This window comes from Borostomias antarcticus, assembly GCF_949987555.1.
Source record: "Borostomias antarcticus genome assembly, chromosome: 8".
In the NCBI taxonomy this organism is placed as follows: Eukaryota; Metazoa; Chordata; class Actinopteri; order Stomiiformes; family Stomiidae; genus Borostomias; species Borostomias antarcticus.
In genome coordinates this window covers 15,294,586-15,313,849 of record NC_140241.1, presented here as the reverse complement: position 1 = coordinate 15,313,849, position 19,264 = coordinate 15,294,586, and the positions used below count along the sequence as shown (strand labels likewise).

At 46.8% G+C, this 19,264-nt stretch overlaps 1 protein-coding gene across 1 annotated transcript in view; it reads right to left on the bottom strand.

Moving 5' to 3' along the window:
* Positions 1-19,264, bottom strand: part of LOC311311994 (uncharacterized protein) — a 66,941-nt gene that overhangs the window by 46,822 nt on the left and 855 nt on the right. The window lies entirely within an intron of this gene.

Genomic DNA, 19,264 nt, shown 5'->3' with positions numbered 1-19,264 from the left:
CACTGGTGAAGGCAGGTGGGTAGCCCGGTGCGGCCTACACTGTCCACAACTGCCTGTGACTCGAGGGGGCGGAGTCTCGTCACCACGCCACTATCCACGCCACTGTCCCCACATCTCAGCCCGAGTGAGCTACAGACACACGGTCTTAACTGTTGGGTGCATGGAGATTGCCCGGATGTCAGTGCACTGCCCTCGACCTGCTCTGACCAGAGGGGGCGGAGTCTCACTATCACACCACTATCCACGCCACGGACCTCACAACACAGTCTCTGAGGCGGCTAGAGACACACGGTCTTCACAGTTGAAGGCAGCTGGGTAGCCCGGCACGGCCTACACTGTTCAGGACTGGCTCTGACCCAAGGGGGCGGAGTCTCGCCACCACACCACTATCACGCCACAGACTTCACAACACAGCCTCTGAGGTGGCAAGAGACACACGGTCTTCACTGGTGGGTACAGGGAGATTGCCCGGACGTCACTGCACTGCCCGCTACCTGCTCTGACCCGAGGGGGCGGAGTCTCGCCATCACGCCACTATCACGGACCTCACAACACAGCCTCTGAGGTAGCTAGAGACACACGGTCTTCACTGGTGAAGGCAGGTGGGTAGCCCGGTGCGGACTACACTGTCCACAACTGGCTGTGACCCGAGGGGGCCGAGTCTCGCCACCACGCCACGGACACCACAACTCAGCCCTTGAGTGGGCTAGAGACGCATGATCTTCACGGGTAGGTGCATGGAGATTGCCAAGAGGTCACTGTACTGTCCCCGATGGGTTGTGACCCAAGGAGGCGGAGTCTTGCCACCTCGCCACTATCTACGCCACAGACCCCACAACGAGGGGGCCGAGTCTCGCCACCACGCCACGGACACCACAACTCAGCCCTTGAGTGGGCTAGAGACGCATGATCTTCACGGGTAGGTGCATGGAGATTGCCAAGAGGTCACTGTACTGTCCCCGATGGGTTGTGACCCAAGGAGGCGGAGTCTTGCCACCTCGCCACTATCTACGCCACAGACCCCACAACTCAGCCCCTGAGTGAGCTAGAGACAAACAGGCTTCACCACTGGGTGCAAGGAGATTGCCCAGAGGTCAATGCACTGCCCCCGACCGGCTCTCACTCGAGGGGGTGGAGTCTTTCCACCACGCCACTATCCACGCCATGGACCACAGAACTCAGCCCATGTGGGCTAGAGACACACGGTCTTCACCATCTGGTGCATAGAGATTGCCCAGAGATCACTGTACTGTCCCCGACAGGCTTCCAAGCTTTTAAGCTATACATTCCATCATTTATTCCATCTTTCAGCTTTGACAGTATTACTCTATGTCTCATCTTTCAAGCTAAAGGCTCAGTTCAAGGCTTAAACTACTCAGGTTGAAAAGTTTAAAAGTATTTAATTTCTTAGCTTCTTTAGGTAATGCAGTTCCAATTCTGCCAGTTTCACATTTCAGCTAAGCTTCCAGGTTTTCCAGCCTACAAGCTTTTTAGCAATATATCCCATAATTTACTCCATGTTCCAGCTTTGACAGTATTACAGTTTATCTTCCAGCTTTTGTAGCAATGTATTTAAGTTTTTAGCTTCTTGAAGGCAATGCAATTCAGCTTCCAATTCTGCCAGTTTCACATTTCAGCTTCCAGGTTTTTCAGCTTCCAATCTTTTTAGCAATACATTCAATCATTAGTGTAACAGTTTATCTTCCAGCTTTTGTAGCAATGTATTTAAGTTCTTAGCTTCTTTATGTAATGCACTTCAGCTTCCAATTCTGCCAGTTTCACAGTTCAGCTAAGCTTCAAGGCTTTTCAGCTTCCAGGATTTTCAACCATTCAGGTGTGATGCATTTGACATTTCAGATTTTTCACATTCATGCACTTTCAGCAATGCTTGTGCTATTCCGTTCAGCTGCTCAGCATTCACACGCATTTTCTGCAGGAAATGCAATTTTCTAGTTATTATTTTTACTTTTTCCGTACGTTTTTTGGCTCTCTGTAGCTCCTTCATACTTTGAGCTACAGAAACCATTCAACTATCAAAATGTTCAGCTTGTTAAGCACACGATGGGACCTCTTTCAGATTTTTAATACCTTTTATACTTTTTAAAATATTCAGCTTTTTCAACTTTTTTTTTTAATGGAAGTCAATGGGGGAGTTTTTTAATCTTCTTCAGCCTTCAACTCCTTCATACTTTGAGCTACAGAAACCATTCAACTATCAAAATGTTCAGCTTGTTAATGTCTTTATGGGATATATTTCAGGTTTTTAATAACTTTCACACTTTTTAAAATATTCAGCTTTTTTCAACAATTTTTTACAATGGAAGTCTATGGGCAGACCTTGAAACCCCTCGTCAGCTTTGAAACCTATCTCCTCCATTTTTTGTGCGAGAAACCTCCTTCAAAGTTTAAAATGTTCAGGACATTTAGCTGAGTAAACGATCCATTCAGATTTTTGAAATTCCTTATAGTTTTTATGTAATTTAAGTTTGTTTTGGACCCTTTTTAACATTGAAGTGGATGTGTGGAATGTTCAGTTTCTAGAGTGTAGCAGCTCGTATTTGAAAACATCTACACGTTTTGTAAACTGCTGTCGCTCCTACAGTTTTAACAGCTCATACACATATTCTACATTAAAACGTTCACACAACTGTGCTGATTCGTACAATGTAAGTATCTAAGCCGTGTGACATAGTTTTCTCTGTATGACGATTTGTTCGGCAACTGCTCTCTCCATTGAAACGTATGGGCCCACCCTCTAACTTTTGAGCTGCTCATTTTGCATTTTTACCCTTTTTCTAACTCGTCACCATGCCTACAGTTTTTAACCTACATGGACAATTATATATAGAAATGTTCAGCAAGTTCTCAGGATTCCTACAGTGTCAATAGCTAAGCTGTAGCCATTATACTTTTTGAGAGAGAGCTGTCTGAAGCCAGCATGCCTTTCCATTGAAGTGAATGAGAGGACGCTCATAGTGTCAGTTGAGATTTGAATTTGGGGACACGCGCAGGCTCTCTGCAGAGGCACCCTTTAATGACTACTGTGGTAGCATTCATATTCCATCCTTCCATCCTTCCTTCCTATCTTCCATCCATCCATCCTTCCATCCTTTCTTCCTTCCTTCCTTCCTTATATTCAAAGAAATATTTAGAATGACACTTTTTCAGGCTGCAAACTCATTAATATATTTTCTCCTCTTTCAGCTATTGAACTCAATAAAACTATGAGTTATGATGAGTGGTCTAATCTATTTTTGAGTGTAGTGCTAGCAGTACTTATAACAAACACCTACTGCTTTTCACTGTTACTGCTTCTAACCTCAACTTCCATACAACACCTCTACAGCTACTGCTCGGCCCCGGAGTGGGCTATAGACACATGGTCTCCAATGAGGGGTGCCTGGGGATGGCCTGGCAATCACTGACCAGCCCCCCACAACCTCTGACCTGAGGGGGCGAAGTCTCGCCACCACGCCACTATCCACGCCACTATCCACGCCACCGTCCCCACATCTCAGACCCTGAGTTGGCTAAAGATGCAGTTTTCACGGTTGGGTGCATGTGGGTGGCCCGGGGAGCAGTAGACTGTCATCGACCGGCTCTGACCCGATGGGGCGGAATCTCGTCACCACGCCACTAACAGGCCACGGACCTCACAACACAGCCTCTGAGGCAGCTAGAGACACACGGTCTTCACTGATGAAGGCAGGTGGGTAGCCTGGCACGGCCTACACTGTCCACGACTGGCTCTGACCCAAAGGGGGCGGAGTCTCACCACCACGCCACTATCCACGCCACAGACACCACAACTAAGACCCTGAATGAGCTACAGACACACGGTCTTCACTGTTGGGTGCATGGAGATTGCCTGGATGTCAGTGCACTGCCCCCGACCTGCTCTGACCGGAGGGGGTGGAGTCTCGCCATCACGTCACTATCCACGCCGCAGACCTCACAACACAGCCTCTGAGGTGGCTAGAGACACACGGTCTTCACTGTTGAAGGCAGGTGGGTAGCCCGGCACGGCCTACACTGTCCAAGACGGGCTCTGACCCGAGAGGGCGGAGTCTCGCCACCACGCCACTACCACGCCTCGGACCTCACAACACAGCCTCTGAGGTGGCTAGAGACACATGGTCTTCACTGGTGAAGGCAGGTGGGTAGCCCGGTGCGGCCTACACTGTCCACAACTGCCTGTGACTCGAGGGGGCGGAGTCTCGTCACCACGCCACTATCCACGCCACTGTCCCCACATCTCAGCCCGAGTGAGCTACAGACACACGGTCTTAACTGTTGGGTGCATGGAGATTGCCCGGATGTCAGTGCACTGCCCTCGACCTGCTCTGACCAGAGGGGGCGGAGTCTCACTATCACACCACTATCCACGCCACGGACCTCACAACACAGTCTCTGAGGCGGCTAGAGACACACGGTCTTCACAGTTGAAGGCAGCTGGGTAGCCCGGCACGGCCTACACTGTTCAGGACTGGCTCTGACCCAAGGGGGCGGAGTCTCGCCACCACACCACTATCACGCCACAGACTTCACAACACAGCCTCTGAGGTGGCAAGAGACACACGGTCTTCACTGGTGGGTACAGGGAGATTGCCCGGACGTCACTGCACTGCCCGCTACCTGCTCTGACCCGAGGGGGCGGAGTCTCGCCATCACGCCACTATCACGGACCTCACAACACAGCCTCTGAGGTAGCTAGAGACACACGGTCTTCACTGGTGAAGGCAGGTGGGTAGCCCGGTGCGGACTACACTGTCCACAACTGGCTGTGACCCGAGGGGGCCGAGTCTCGCCACCACGCCACGGACACCACAACTCAGCCCTTGAGTGGGCTAGAGACGCATGATCTTCACGGGTAGGTGCATGGAGATTGCCAAGAGGTCACTGTACTGTCCCCGATGGGTTGTGACCCAAGGAGGCGGAGTCTTGCCACCTCGCCACTATCTACGCCACAGACCCCACAACGAGGGGGCCGAGTCTCGCCACCACGCCACGGACACCACAACTCAGCCCTTGAGTGGGCTAGAGACGCATGATCTTCACGGGTAGGTGCATGGAGATTGCCAAGAGGTCACTGTACTGTCCCCGATGGGTTGTGACCCAAGGAGGCGGAGTCTTGCCACCTCGCCACTATCTACGCCACAGACCCCACAACTCAGCCCCTGAGTGAGCTAGAGACAAACAGGCTTCACCACTGGGTGCAAGGAGATTGCCCAGAGGTCAATGCACTGCCCCCGACCGGCTCTCACTCGAGGGGGTGGAGTCTTTCCACCACGCCACTATCCACGCCATGGACCACAGAACTCAGCCCATGTGGGCTAGAGACACACGGTCTTCACCATCTGGTGCATAGAGATTGCCCAGAGATCACTGTACTGTCCCCGACAGGCTTCCAAGCTTTTAAGCTATACATTCCATCATTTATTCCATCTTTCAGCTTTGACAGTATTACTCTATGTCTCATCTTTCAAGCTAAAGGCTCAGTTCAAGGCTTAAACTACTCAGGTTGAAAAGTTTAAAAGTATTTAATTTCTTAGCTTCTTTAGGTAATGCAGTTCCAATTCTGCCAGTTTCACATTTCAGCTAAGCTTCCAGGTTTTCCAGCCTACAAGCTTTTTAGCAATATATCCCATAATTTACTCCATGTTCCAGCTTTGACAGTATTACAGTTTATCTTCCAGCTTTTGTAGCAATGTATTTAAGTTTTTAGCTTCTTGAAGGCAATGCAATTCAGCTTCCAATTCTGCCAGTTTCACATTTCAGCTTCCAGGTTTTTCAGCTTCCAATCTTTTTAGCAATACATTCAATCATTAGTGTAACAGTTTATCTTCCAGCTTTTGTAGCAATGTATTTAAGTTCTTAGCTTCTTTATGTAATGCACTTCAGCTTCCAATTCTGCCAGTTTCACAGTTCAGCTAAGCTTCAAGGCTTTTCAGCTTCCAGGATTTTCAACCATTCAGGTGTGATGCATTTGACATTTCAGATTTTTCACATTCATGCACTTTCAGCAATGCTTGTGCTATTCCGTTCAGCTGCTCAGCATTCACACGCATTTTCTGCAGGAAATGCAATTTTCTAGTTATTATTTTTACTTTTTCCGTACGTTTTTTGGCTCTCTGTAGCTCCTTCATACTTTGAGCTACAGAAACCATTCAACTATCAAAATGTTCAGCTTGTTAAGCACACGATGGGACCTCTTTCAGATTTTTAATACCTTTTATACTTTTTAAAATATTCAGCTTTTTCAACTTTTTTTTTTAATGGAAGTCAATGGGGGAGTTTTTTAATCTTCTTCAGCCTTCAACTCCTTCATACTTTGAGCTACAGAAACCATTCAACTATCAAAATGTTCAGCTTGTTAATGTCTTTATGGGATATATTTCAGGTTTTTAATAACTTTCACACTTTTTAAAATATTCAGCTTTTTTCAACAATTTTTTACAATGGAAGTCTATGGGCAGACCTTGAAACCCCTCGTCAGCTTTGAAACCTATCTCCTCCATTTTTTGTGCGAGAAACCTCCTTCAAAGTTTAAAATGTTCAGGACATTTAGCTGAGTAAACGATCCATTCAGATTTTTGAAATTCCTTATAGTTTTTATGTAATTTAAGTTTGTTTTGGACCCTTTTTAACATTGAAGTGGATGTGTGGAATGTTCAGTTTCTAGAGTGTAGCAGCTCGTATTTGAAAACATCTACACGTTTTGTAAACTGCTGTCGCTCCTACAGTTTTAACAGCTCATACACATATTCTACATTAAAACGTTCACACAACTGTGCTGATTCGTACAATGTAAGTATCTAAGCCGTGTGACATAGTTTTCTCTGTATGACGATTTGTTCGGCAACTGCTCTCTCCATTGAAACGTATGGGCCCACCCTCTAACTTTTGAGCTGCTCATTTTGCATTTTTACCCTTTTTCTAACTCGTCACCATGCCTACAGTTTTTAACCTACATGGACAATTATATATAGAAATGTTCAGCAAGTTCTCAGGATTCCTACAGTGTCAATAGCTAAGCTGTAGCCATTATACTTTTTGAGAGAGAGCTGTCTGAAGCCAGCATGCCTTTCCATTGAAGTGAATGAGAGGACGCTCATAGTGTCAGTTGAGATTTGAATTTGGGGACACGCGCAGGCTCTCTGCAGAGGCACCCTTTAATGACTACTGTGGTAGCATTCATATTCCATCCTTCCATCCTTCCTTCCTATCTTCCATCCATCCATCCTTCCATCCTTTCTTCCTTCCTTCCTTCCTTATATTCAAAGAAATATTTAGAATGACACTTTTTCAGGCTGCAAACTCATTAATATATTTTCTCCTCTTTCAGCTATTGAACTCAATAAAACTATGAGTTATGATGAGTGGTCTAATCTATTTTTGAGTGTAGTGCTAGCAGTACTTATAACAAACACCTACTGCTTTTCACTGTTACTGCTTCTAACCTCAACTTCCATACAACACCTCTACAGCTACTGCTCGGCCCCGGAGTGGGCTATAGACACATGGTCTCCAATGAGGGGTGCCTGGGGATGGCCTGGCAATCACTGACCAGCCCCCCACAACCTCTGACCTGAGGGGGCGAAGTCTCGCCACCACGCCACTATCCACGCCACTATCCACGCCACCGTCCCCACATCTCAGACCCTGAGTTGGCTAAAGATGCAGTTTTCACGGTTGGGTGCATGTGGGTGGCCCGGGGAGCAGTAGACTGTCATCGACCGGCTCTGACCCGATGGGGCGGAATCTCGTCACCACGCCACTAACAGGCCACGGACCTCACAACACAGCCTCTGAGGCAGCTAGAGACACACGGTCTTCACTGATGAAGGCAGGTGGGTAGCCTGGCACGGCCTACACTGTCCACGACTGGCTCTGACCCAAAGGGGGCGGAGTCTCACCACCACGCCACTATCCACGCCACAGACACCACAACTAAGACCCTGAATGAGCTACAGACACACGGTCTTCACTGTTGGGTGCATGGAGATTGCCTGGATGTCAGTGCACTGCCCCCGACCTGCTCTGACCGGAGGGGGTGGAGTCTCGCCATCACGTCACTATCCACGCCGCAGACCTCACAACACAGCCTCTGAGGTGGCTAGAGACACACGGTCTTCACTGTTGAAGGCAGGTGGGTAGCCCGGCACGGCCTACACTGTCCAAGACGGGCTCTGACCCGAGAGGGCGGAGTCTCGCCACCACGCCACTACCACGCCTCGGACCTCACAACACAGCCTCTGAGGTGGCTAGAGACACATGGTCTTCACTGGTGAAGGCAGGTGGGTAGCCCGGTGCGGCCTACACTGTCCACAACTGCCTGTGACTCGAGGGGGCGGAGTCTCGTCACCACGCCACTATCCACGCCACTGTCCCCACATCTCAGCCCGAGTGAGCTACAGACACACGGTCTTAACTGTTGGGTGCATGGAGATTGCCCGGATGTCAGTGCACTGCCCTCGACCTGCTCTGACCAGAGGGGGCGGAGTCTCACTATCACACCACTATCCACGCCACGGACCTCACAACACAGTCTCTGAGGCGGCTAGAGACACACGGTCTTCACAGTTGAAGGCAGCTGGGTAGCCCGGCACGGCCTACACTGTTCAGGACTGGCTCTGACCCAAGGGGGCGGAGTCTCGCCACCACACCACTATCACGCCACAGACTTCACAACACAGCCTCTGAGGTGGCAAGAGACACACGGTCTTCACTGGTGGGTACAGGGAGATTGCCCGGACGTCACTGCACTGCCCGCTACCTGCTCTGACCCGAGGGGGCGGAGTCTCGCCATCACGCCACTATCACGGACCTCACAACACAGCCTCTGAGGTAGCTAGAGACACACGATCTTCACTGGTGAAGGCAGGTGGGTAACCCGGTGCGGCCTACACTGTCCACGACTGGCTCTGACCCGAGGGGGCGGAGTCTCGCCACCACGCCCCTACCACGCCTCGGACCTCACAACACAGCCTCTGAGGCAGCTAGAGACACACGGTCTTCACTGATGAAGGCAGGTGTGTAGCACGACACGGCGTACACTGTCCACGACTGGCTCTGACCCGAGGGGGCGGAGTGTTGCCCCCACGCCACTATCCACGCCACAGACACCACAACTAAGACCCTGAGTGACCTCACAACACAGCCTCTGAGGTGGCTAGACACACACGATCTTCACTGGTAAAGGCAGGTGGGTAACCCAGTGCGGCCTACACTGTCCACGACTGGCTCTGACCCGAGGGGGCGTAGTCTCGCCACCACGCAACTACCACGCCACAGACACCACAACTAAGACCCTGAGTGACCTCACAACACAGCCTCTGAGGTGGTTAGACACACACGATCTTCACTGGTAAAGGCAGGTGGGTAACCCAGTGCGGCCTACACTGTCCACGACTGGCTCTGACCCGAGGGGGCGTAGTCTCGCCACCACGCAACTACCACGCCACAGACACCACAACTAAGACCCTGAGTGAGCTACAGACACGGTCTTCACTGGTGGGTGCAAGGAGATTGCCCGGACGTCACTGCACTGCCCGCGACCTGCTCCTTTGCCCCCGCTGCTGAAAATAAATCTAGAGGAAACACTGTAGGGGCATTCATCACCCAGGTTCACTAGGCTACATCACATATGGAAGGCCATGTTGTATTTACCTGGGAAATAGTCAAGCCTAGCTAGCTTTATTTCATTTGCCCTGGGAATTAAATGTAGCTAGCTAGGCTAGGCTGTGCTTCATATAGAGGCCAATGTTGTCTTTGCCCGGGAAATAGCCTAGCCTAGCTACATTTTCTTTGCTCGGGAAATTGCAAAGTAACATTAGTCGAACGTACCTTTTATAATAAAGTTTGGAGCAGCACGTTTTGTCCTGGCCCTGCAGTGGTGGAATGAACTGCCCACTGACGTCAGGACAGTGGGCAGTTCATTAGACTTAGGCTCAGGTCAGTGGACACCTGCCACCTGCCACCTGTTTTTTGAGCAAAACACTTCTCTTTGAGAAGAAATACTACCAGGACCCTCCCTCCAGGCCGCATCTACACTGCCTGGTTGAAGTGACCCAATTCATTTTTTTTGCTCACGTGGCTCATATCAGATATGTATTATGCACGTGTCAACAGGAAAAAAACACATGGAATCCAATATTCTCAGATCTTGGGCTGTCTTCAACTCAGGATTTTGTGATTCGACTCAGACTTGGTGTTCAGAGCGACGCGTCGAATCGTCATGTGTTTTTTCTCTTTCTCCTGGCTATCAGAAAATCACTTGACATCAAGTTTCCGTGATTATTTTGGTTAGGCCTATATTGGTACTAGCCTATAGAATGAACCAGTTGTTGCCGAGGCACATTTCTGAGTAGGCTAGGCTATTTGAAATCAACGAGAATGACCGTTACAAAATTACAGTATTTTTAAATAGCTAGAATAGCCTGGCTATCGGTTTGTGGAATAAGATGGAGGGATGCTTCATTTTGTTCAATCTTTTTCTGAACGAACTTTCGTCCATTTATGCTTGAATAGCCTTTATTGGGCTATTTTACCTTGATTGGTGTTTATTATTTTCCTTTGAACAAAAAACTAGAATAAAGTTTCAAAATAAATTATTAGGCTTGCTCATATTTCCGCTCCGCTAAAATCCTCTCCGCTGCCTACGAATGTGTTTGATAGCTTGTTATCAAAGTGCAGCCCATCCCTCTTTCTTGCATTGTCCATGATTTGGACCACTAATAATCGAGAATTAATAGACAGGTTATCAATATCTTAAACATTTTGTCTTCATATTCATTTTGTGTCATGTCGGGAGATTCGTTCCCCCCCCCACCATATGTCTAGGCTGGAGGGGAGACCGCCGGAGTCGGGACAGTTGTGAAACTTTAAACTCAAAATTGCAGGCTGCAGAATAAAAGACACCTGTTTTCTTGTTAAACATGAATCATCTAGCATTGTCCATCTACTTCGGATGCCCCCATGTTTTTATACAGTTTCCCATAGCCTACATTAGGGTTGGACAATTTGACGAGTCTCCTCAACTGCACATTTGAAAGCTTGCGCTAATAGGCTCATACGTTGGGCAGCAGTCAACAAGGAAATGTTTTGGCTTTTAGCATTTTCACAGACGTTAGAGCTCAAGCTGTCTATGGGAAACCCTATTTTTACCATTGGATATACAATAAGATTGATCTAGGAAAGCAGTGTGTTGGGATATTCCATTTGGGAAATGCACGTGATTGGTGGCGCATAGTAGGCTAGGCTAGGCTAGACGCTTAGCGGAGGGGAGAGGGGCTCCCTGCCTTCTTCCCTTACAGCCCAACAAATAGCTACGCTAATAGCCTAGGTCTAAAACGAATGATGGCCTGTCCTATATAAATCACAAGGCAGGTGAGTGATCTTAGTCCACCTCCTAGTCCTTGACAGTGGAGCAGAACACAACTGCTCGACTTAAAGAATCTGTCGACTTAAGGGTCTCCGACTGATGATTTGACGCGTCGACTTTCAGGGGGCAGCCCTACTCAGATCCATTTCAGGCCTCAATCATATGTGAAAATAAATCACATATGAATCAGATCTGCTAATGCGACTGTTGTCTAAGTGGACAGAATGGATATTTCCTGTCATTGCAATTCGCACGTCATTGAAAATGCGACTTTTTCCATGCGTATAACGCAGGCCCCCAGGATTCAAAATCTAAAGTGAAGCCCTATTGAACCGCGCCATCTTGGCAAATTTGTAGTCATTTGGCTATTCCCGGTGACTTTTGTACTTGCGCAATTGTTCTTTTCTGGCCTACGCGCGTCCACGAACAAGTTCACGTTTATGTGAAATGCAATGAAATGAAAACCGGCTTACATATTAACCTGTTTTTGTTAAATATATACATTAGAGACATTATTTTTTTATCCAGGCATCTCAGTTTTAACCGGTTAATCATAGCTGAACATGTTTTGTTTGCTAGTAGATGGTATTCATTCCGTTCGCGATAACGTTATTGCAGCCAGGCTAAATTCCTCCAGGGTGCCAGTGACAGGAGAGTTGAAAAGCTTCACTCCCCGCCAGCAGGAGCTTTGGCCGCTGCTACCGCATCTCGGATAAGCCGCTGAGTTCGTGGCTGCTATTTCACATTCGCCCTTGATCAATCCCAATACCGATCCATGGTAATAATTAGGGATGCACCGATTGTAAAATTCTGGGCCGATGCCGATGTTTAAAATAACAATCCGATCCGATGCCGATGGCCGATGTTTATTTTATTTTAATTCTGTGCCAGGGAAACAAAGAAATTAAGTGTTTGGTTTAGGGATGTGCACAGCGACTATTTTTACTGACAACTAGACGGTGGTTTTGTAACCGATTGCACAACTAGTCTAAAAACAGGATTCCCAAGTTTCTACAACAAGTGCTAGTTAGAAAAATTTAGGCTGTTTCTCAAACTCTGCAAGCTGAGATGCATGACTATTCTTGATGTTTCCCAACCACTCAGCGGCAGCCAATTTGCACGCATTGCGCAGGGCTGTCACACAGAGTTTGCCAGTCCAAAAAAGTAGTTCAGCCTGTTCTACAGCTTATTACTTAGCAAAGATATCAATGTGATCTTTTTTTGATGTATTTTGTTTAATTGAAGAAGAGTAGGCTAGCCTATAGCCTGTAATGTTTCAGTAGGCTAAAACTTTCACATAAAGACCGCGGATGTCAGAGAGGGCAATAACGTTCGAAGGCAAATTTATTCAAACATTGGTCCACAAAGAATGATGTAAATAATAAAGTGAAAGAAATAATAGCCTACCGTGCAAAAAATAGCCTAGACCAATTGTACATTTATGAAAGTGTTATATATGAAGTCTCAGACGTAACTTCAGGCGAGGCACGAACGTCACGGCCGGGGTAGTCGGCAGAGGTTAATCAGTCACGCATGACGCCAGCACCAGCTGACTGTCAGCTGTCATAGCATTGATTCAGTTAACTAGAGCGCATGTATTTAAGCTGTCAAAACATGTCATTGTTCGCGCTTGCCATTACTGCTGGTTGTGCATTGCATGCTCGCTGCTTCTGCGTTCTCTGCTCTGGCGTCCGCTCTGCCATTACTGCTATCGCTCGTGTCTGCGCGCTCGCTGCTCCGCGTCTCTGCTCTCGCGTTCCGTGCTCTTGTTTTGGTGCGTTTGTTACCTGCTGCCCGCGGTGTCCTCGCTGCTTCCGCGTTCTCTGCTCTTGCGTTCCGTTTTTTTTGCTGCCTGCTGCCCGCGTCGTCCTCTCCGGTCCGTGGTTTGGGGGTCCGTTTAGTGGCGTCGTGGAGCGCCAGCTTCCGAGGCCGAGGAGCCCGTCCCTCTGTAGCACCGTCGTGCCATAATTGCATATGGTTCAGTTGCTCGCATAGCTTGCGTTGGAAGTCCGTTTGAAGCGTTGCCAACGCTGCTGGCCACTGGGTTTCATTCATGAACCGCTGATGTCGCAGGTTGTCCATGCCTCGTCAGCCGCAATTACTCAACTGTCGTAATGTACGCCGGGTGCTGTTCACCATTGAAATGTTTGCAGTTTCGGGCGTGAACGTGCCTATGTGGATTCTCGTTATGTATTTGGTTCATCAAAGTCCTCCCCTCGTGGCTTGTTTCGTGGGTTCGCTGGCTGGTGCTGGCTGCATGAAAGGCTCTACTGCTCGCTTGCTAGCTAGCTGACGTTCAAGGTTCCTGTATTGCACGTAGGGGCATCATTATGTTTAGATTGCTAATACTAGCCGGATGATTCTTGCGTTTCAATTTTGTTGCTGCCCGAGTGTTCCAGCTGAACTGCTGCTCTACTCGCTAGCACCCATGATTTGCGAGTGCCGCCACGCAGCTGGCGTTAGCCGTTCGGTGTAGCTAATGCTAGCTGGGTCCCGTTCAATCAATAAATCTAAGCTTTATTTGTATAGCGCATTTCATACCCTGAGGCAGCACAATGCGCTTTCCAGAGAACCAGGGAGGTGGGTATACGTCCCACCCCTACATATTCTGGTAGGGACCTGACATTCAGGATCGCATTGAAATAGCTTTCGGTGAATAAAAAAAAATTAAAAAAAAGGCTGGCTCGCCTGTCTGGTAGGCCTGGATAGTATGGCCGAATTGCTTCGGCCGTGTCCAAACCTGGTTTCGGAGACAACGACAGCGATGATGCACTTACCAATTGTTGCAGTTTATTGGCTTTATAAATAGTTTGGGTCAGTAGCATCGGGCTACCGCATGGTTCCTTAGGGCAACGTAATGTAAATTGTGCATTGTCATCAATTTGATACAAGCCATTATGCTCTGCAATCTGCTGCGTGTGTGTGTCCATCATGGCTGTTTAGGTTTAACGCGGAGCTTATTCTTTTCACCATTTACGTTCGTCGCCTGCTCCTCCGCGGTGTTTGGGGCAGGGTTTACGGGCTTTTATTTCTAAATTTAAAAGGGATGTATGCTGCGCTTGTCACGCTTCAATGTCGGATGTGTCATACGCTGCGTTTGGAATCCTGCAATTGCCTCTTCGCATTTAGCCTCTCTGCGTTATTTCAAAGACTAATCACCTGAATGTTAATGCTGCATGCATGACATGATCGGTTTGTCGACTGGACGATGGATAGGCCTACGTGGCGCAGCGATATGCAGTATCCACCAGTTCGTTCGTGGCTAGCAATTGTAGGCTGCAGCTGTGGAATTGGCTCATGTTTGGGTTGCCGTCCAGCTGCCACTCTTATGTTGCTGTAGCCTACATCTGAATAATATGAACATTCGTTTGGTTGTTTTCCATCCACCCATAACGGGATGGGGAATAGGCACCGCGAAGCGGTCAATTTCGTACAATCTCGTACATGCAGGTGCCGGGCGTTCGGTGCATTTCTCCGGTCCTGTCGCGACCCAGTCTCTAGTCTACATGTTTTGGACGCGTTGCTGACTGTTTGCGCATCTGGCCACCAGGGGGGGCAGCGCCCCCCCCCCTTTGCCCCAGCCGGTCTGCGCGAGTTCAACTCTGCAATTAGGCTGTGAAAGCGAGCGCGCCTTTTGGAATCTAGTCATAGTCCGTGCTTGCAGATTTCCGTCACGTCTTGACTTTCACAAACCAAATGATTAGGCTACATTAATTAATATGAGCACACTTTAGTGGCAATGGGCCGTGCACACCTGATCATTGAATAGCATAAGTTAAATTACTATAATATTAAAGACCGCGGATGTCAGACGATAGGCTACGTATAGGCGCCAAATCCGGAGCTCCCATACAAAAGGAACGCAGCATAAACAATAGGGATTGCGCAGATGACTGAATGAGTTGACTAATTATGTAAGTCTTTTTATAAATATTTTTTATTTTTTATCTAATTCTATTATATTTCATTTAATCGACTATTATTTCTTAAACGACTAGCAAAAGCTGCCCCGTTAGTTCCCTACTAACACAGTGGGTTCCAAAACAATTTTTCACAGTTGCATAATAGGTAGGCTCTTTATCTAGGTGTGAACTATTTCTGGCATCATATTTTAAGATTAGGCTATACATTTTTGTGCAAAGCAAAACAACGTATTCACAGTGTAGCTGGAATGGAAACGGCATGGAGGTATGATTTATCATACCATGAAAGCAAACTACACGTGCGTTTGCGGCATTACGTCACGGATCTTCTCCGAATCTGCAGCTGGGTAGGCTACGTTTTGCAACAAAAAAAAGCCGTAATTGTTGCGACATAACATCGGCCACTGCCATCGGTGAATGTAATTTTATTTGCCGATGGGCCGATGGCAGTCAACAAGGCCAACATCGGCCGATGCCGATGTTCGGCCGATGCATCGGTGCATTTCTAGTAATAATGAATCAATCGTTCAGATATAGGTTGGGTTCCGGTGCATAGTTGAAATGGTAGTGGGATACGGTGATAACGGTGATAAACTGGAGTGATCATTTGACAGCAATTATTAGCCTTTTCCTGAAATGGACAGAAACAGGATATTTTAGAATAACAGGAATTTATTCACATACAATGGAAAGGAGTTGATATGTAGGCATACAGATGAAACGATACACTGCCATTCAACAATCCACAATAATTAGCCTAGGCCTACATGGTTAAGTTTGGGTGTTTTCAGTCAACGTTGGCGTTGACCGCTTCTATCAATCAATCAATCAATCAATCAAAGCTTTATTAAATAAATAATTTTATTTTTCTGTTTAATTCATCCTCTGACTCAGAGGATGAAGAAGGGCCCAACACGGCTCTGAGCCGCTACAGAGCAGAGCCCACCATCAGTGAGACAGACTGCCCACTGCAGTGGTGGTTCAGTCATGCAGGGGCCCATCCACAGCTTTCTGCCCTGGCCCGCAAGTATCTGGGCAGCCCTGCTACTTCTGTCCCTTGTGAGAGACTTTTCTCACTGGCAGGTAACATTGTTCAAAAGAAGAGGGCAGCCCTGAGCTCTGAAAATGTGAACAGGCTAGTGTGTCTCAGCAACTGGCTGAAAGAGAAGAAGCAGGAGGTTTAGAGGCCAATGGGCTTGTTGTTACTAAAATGTTGATCAAATGGTTATGGCCTATGTTCTGCAACAGAAATATATTTCCTCAGGATATTGGAAAAATAGGAGGGATTGAGGTCATTCACTGGCACCTTTATTACATTTGATTTTTTATTTTACCATTTTAGTTGGTACAAATGGCACTTTATGTAGAACTATTATTTTTGGCCAAGGTTATTCAGGGAGAGTTGGACTGAAAGGGGTCTATTTTATTTTTATTTTTTGAAATATTGGTAAAGCAACAGTCTGTTACAGATGTGTTTTCTAATGGTAAAAATTTCCATATTATGGAATGTACTTGAGTTACTTGAAAGTATTTGTAAAAAAATACAAAGTTGAAGTGTTGAGTTTACAGAAGGTATAGGCTACCTGAACCTCAAATGCATGTTATGTTCCTAAATGTGCAGCACTTTATGGTCTTGGTTAAGTACCACCTTTATAAAAGAAATAAACAATGTATTGTTGCTTAAGCCTATGTATTCACTATTCATTGATTCACTCATATACCAAAATCCATTTGAAAAAAATGTTTCTCGCGGTTCTCAGGTAAAATATTGATGTGCGATTAAAATGTGATTAATTGCGATTAATTAATTACAAAGCCTGTAATTAATTAGATTAATTTTTTTAATCGCGTCCCAGCCCTACTTTATTTGTATAGCGCATTTCATACCCAGAGGCAACACAATGCGCTTTACAGAGAACAAGGGAGGTGGGCAGACGTCCTAACCCTACATATTCCAGAGGGAAGCAAAAAAACAGTATCATCCGGGGGCCAGATAAGTGAGCTGTAAAAAATTCTTCCCTGACCCCTCTCAACAAGGCGATCGAGCAAGCTCCTGGAGTATGTTTGTCTACCGGCTAAGAACATTTATAAATAACATTAAATTACATTTTCAGAGTAAGAGAGGCTAATAACATCATAGGAGAGACATGGCAAACACTGGTGTATGTCTGTGTGTGCGTGAATGTGCCTAGCTTCTATATCGAATGGCCGACTGGTGTAAGATGGATAGCCTAAGGTTAGAGAGATAAATGTTGGTTATGTTAATAAAGCTAACAATTATGTTGTAAAATGCATGCAGCACTGCCGATCTGAAAGATTGATTCATTATTACCATGGATCGGTATTGGGATTGATCAAGGGCGAATGTGAAATAGCAGCCACAAACTCAGCGGTTTATCCGAGATGCGGCAGCAGCGGCCAAAGCTCCTGCTGGCGGGAAGTGAAGCTTCTCAACTCGCCTGTCACTGGCTCCCTGGAGGAATTTAGCCTGGCTGCAATAACGTTATCGAGAACGGAATGAATACCATCTACTCGCAAACAAAATATGTTTAGCTATAATTAACCTGTTAGAACTAAGATGCCTGGATAAAAAAATAATGTCTCCACTGGATATATTTGACAAAAACAGGTTAATATGCAAGCCGATTTTCATTGCTAAATCAAAGCGGGGAGAGCCAGGAATGTGCGTCTACATTTCGTGAACTTGTTTGTGGACGCGCGTAGGCCAGAAAAGCACAATTGCGCAAGTACAAAATTCACCGGAAGGCCAGAAAAGCACAACTGCGCAAGTACAAAATTCACCGGAAATAGTCAAATGACTACAAATTTGCCAAGATGGCGCGGTTCAATAGGGCTTCATTTTTGATAGCGGTCAGTGAATGGAGTGGCTGTATCCAGTTCTATTAATACAGCCATGGTATAACGTTACTTTCACATGCACAACCCAACCACATCCATCAACACCTGTCACAACTATCCCGCTTAAAGAGATAATGGAGGACGAAGGCTCAGGTCAGTGGACACCGGCCGAGGTCACCTGTCTTTTGACCCTTTGGGGCGAAGAGTTAGTGCAAGCCAATTACTGGTTTGTTCCCGAAACAAAGCCGTTTATGAGGAAATTTCAGCCGGGGTGGCAGAGCAAGGTTTTTAAACGCTTGTGGCTGCAGTGTCATCAAATCAAGTCCCTAAAAGCTAAATACTAATAAATAAATAAATAAATAAATAAATAAATAGGAGGCAAAAGACCACAACAGCAAGAGTGGCAATAGTAGTATTGCATGCCCCTTCTACGGTTGTTAGGTAACCAAGGTTGTTTCAAGTGTTAAGCAAGTATGTCGTGTTAGTACAGGTATCTGATATGGGTCACTTTTAAAAGTAAGCAGGCGGTCAAAAAAATCAGATCTGGGCATCAAGACCTGCAGTGTAAATGTGGCCTAATGCAATTATTGTAAGTCGCTTTGGATAAAAGCATCTGCTAAATGACTCATGTAATATTTAGTCAATACAAATACGCTTTCACAACGTGTGTCTTCATTATCCACATGTGTAGCTACTTATAGGTTATTTCATCATGAGACTTGCAGTACACCTGCTAGTCTAGCTACATTACCGAGGCACTAGGGCCCCTCTGAAACTGTAAGCATGCCTTGTTCCAAATTCCCTCCTCCCGCCTCTCTGACAAAAGCCCATAAGTAGCAGCCGGAGAGCGTAAGATGATCCTTGATGAGCCTCCTTATCAGAGGCCAATGTTGTCTAACTGCTGCCTGCTTCCTCTTTAGCCAAACTGGTGTGTAACTTAGTACCGGTAAATCAATCACATTATATCGATGTAGGCCTACTGTTCTCTCATGCCCGCTAATTCTGACTAAGCAATCGAGTTCCCATTTTGTTTCACACCATGTGACTTTCAGTATCCTTACCTGCAAGATTTGAATCATGTTCTTGACTAGGCCTAAAA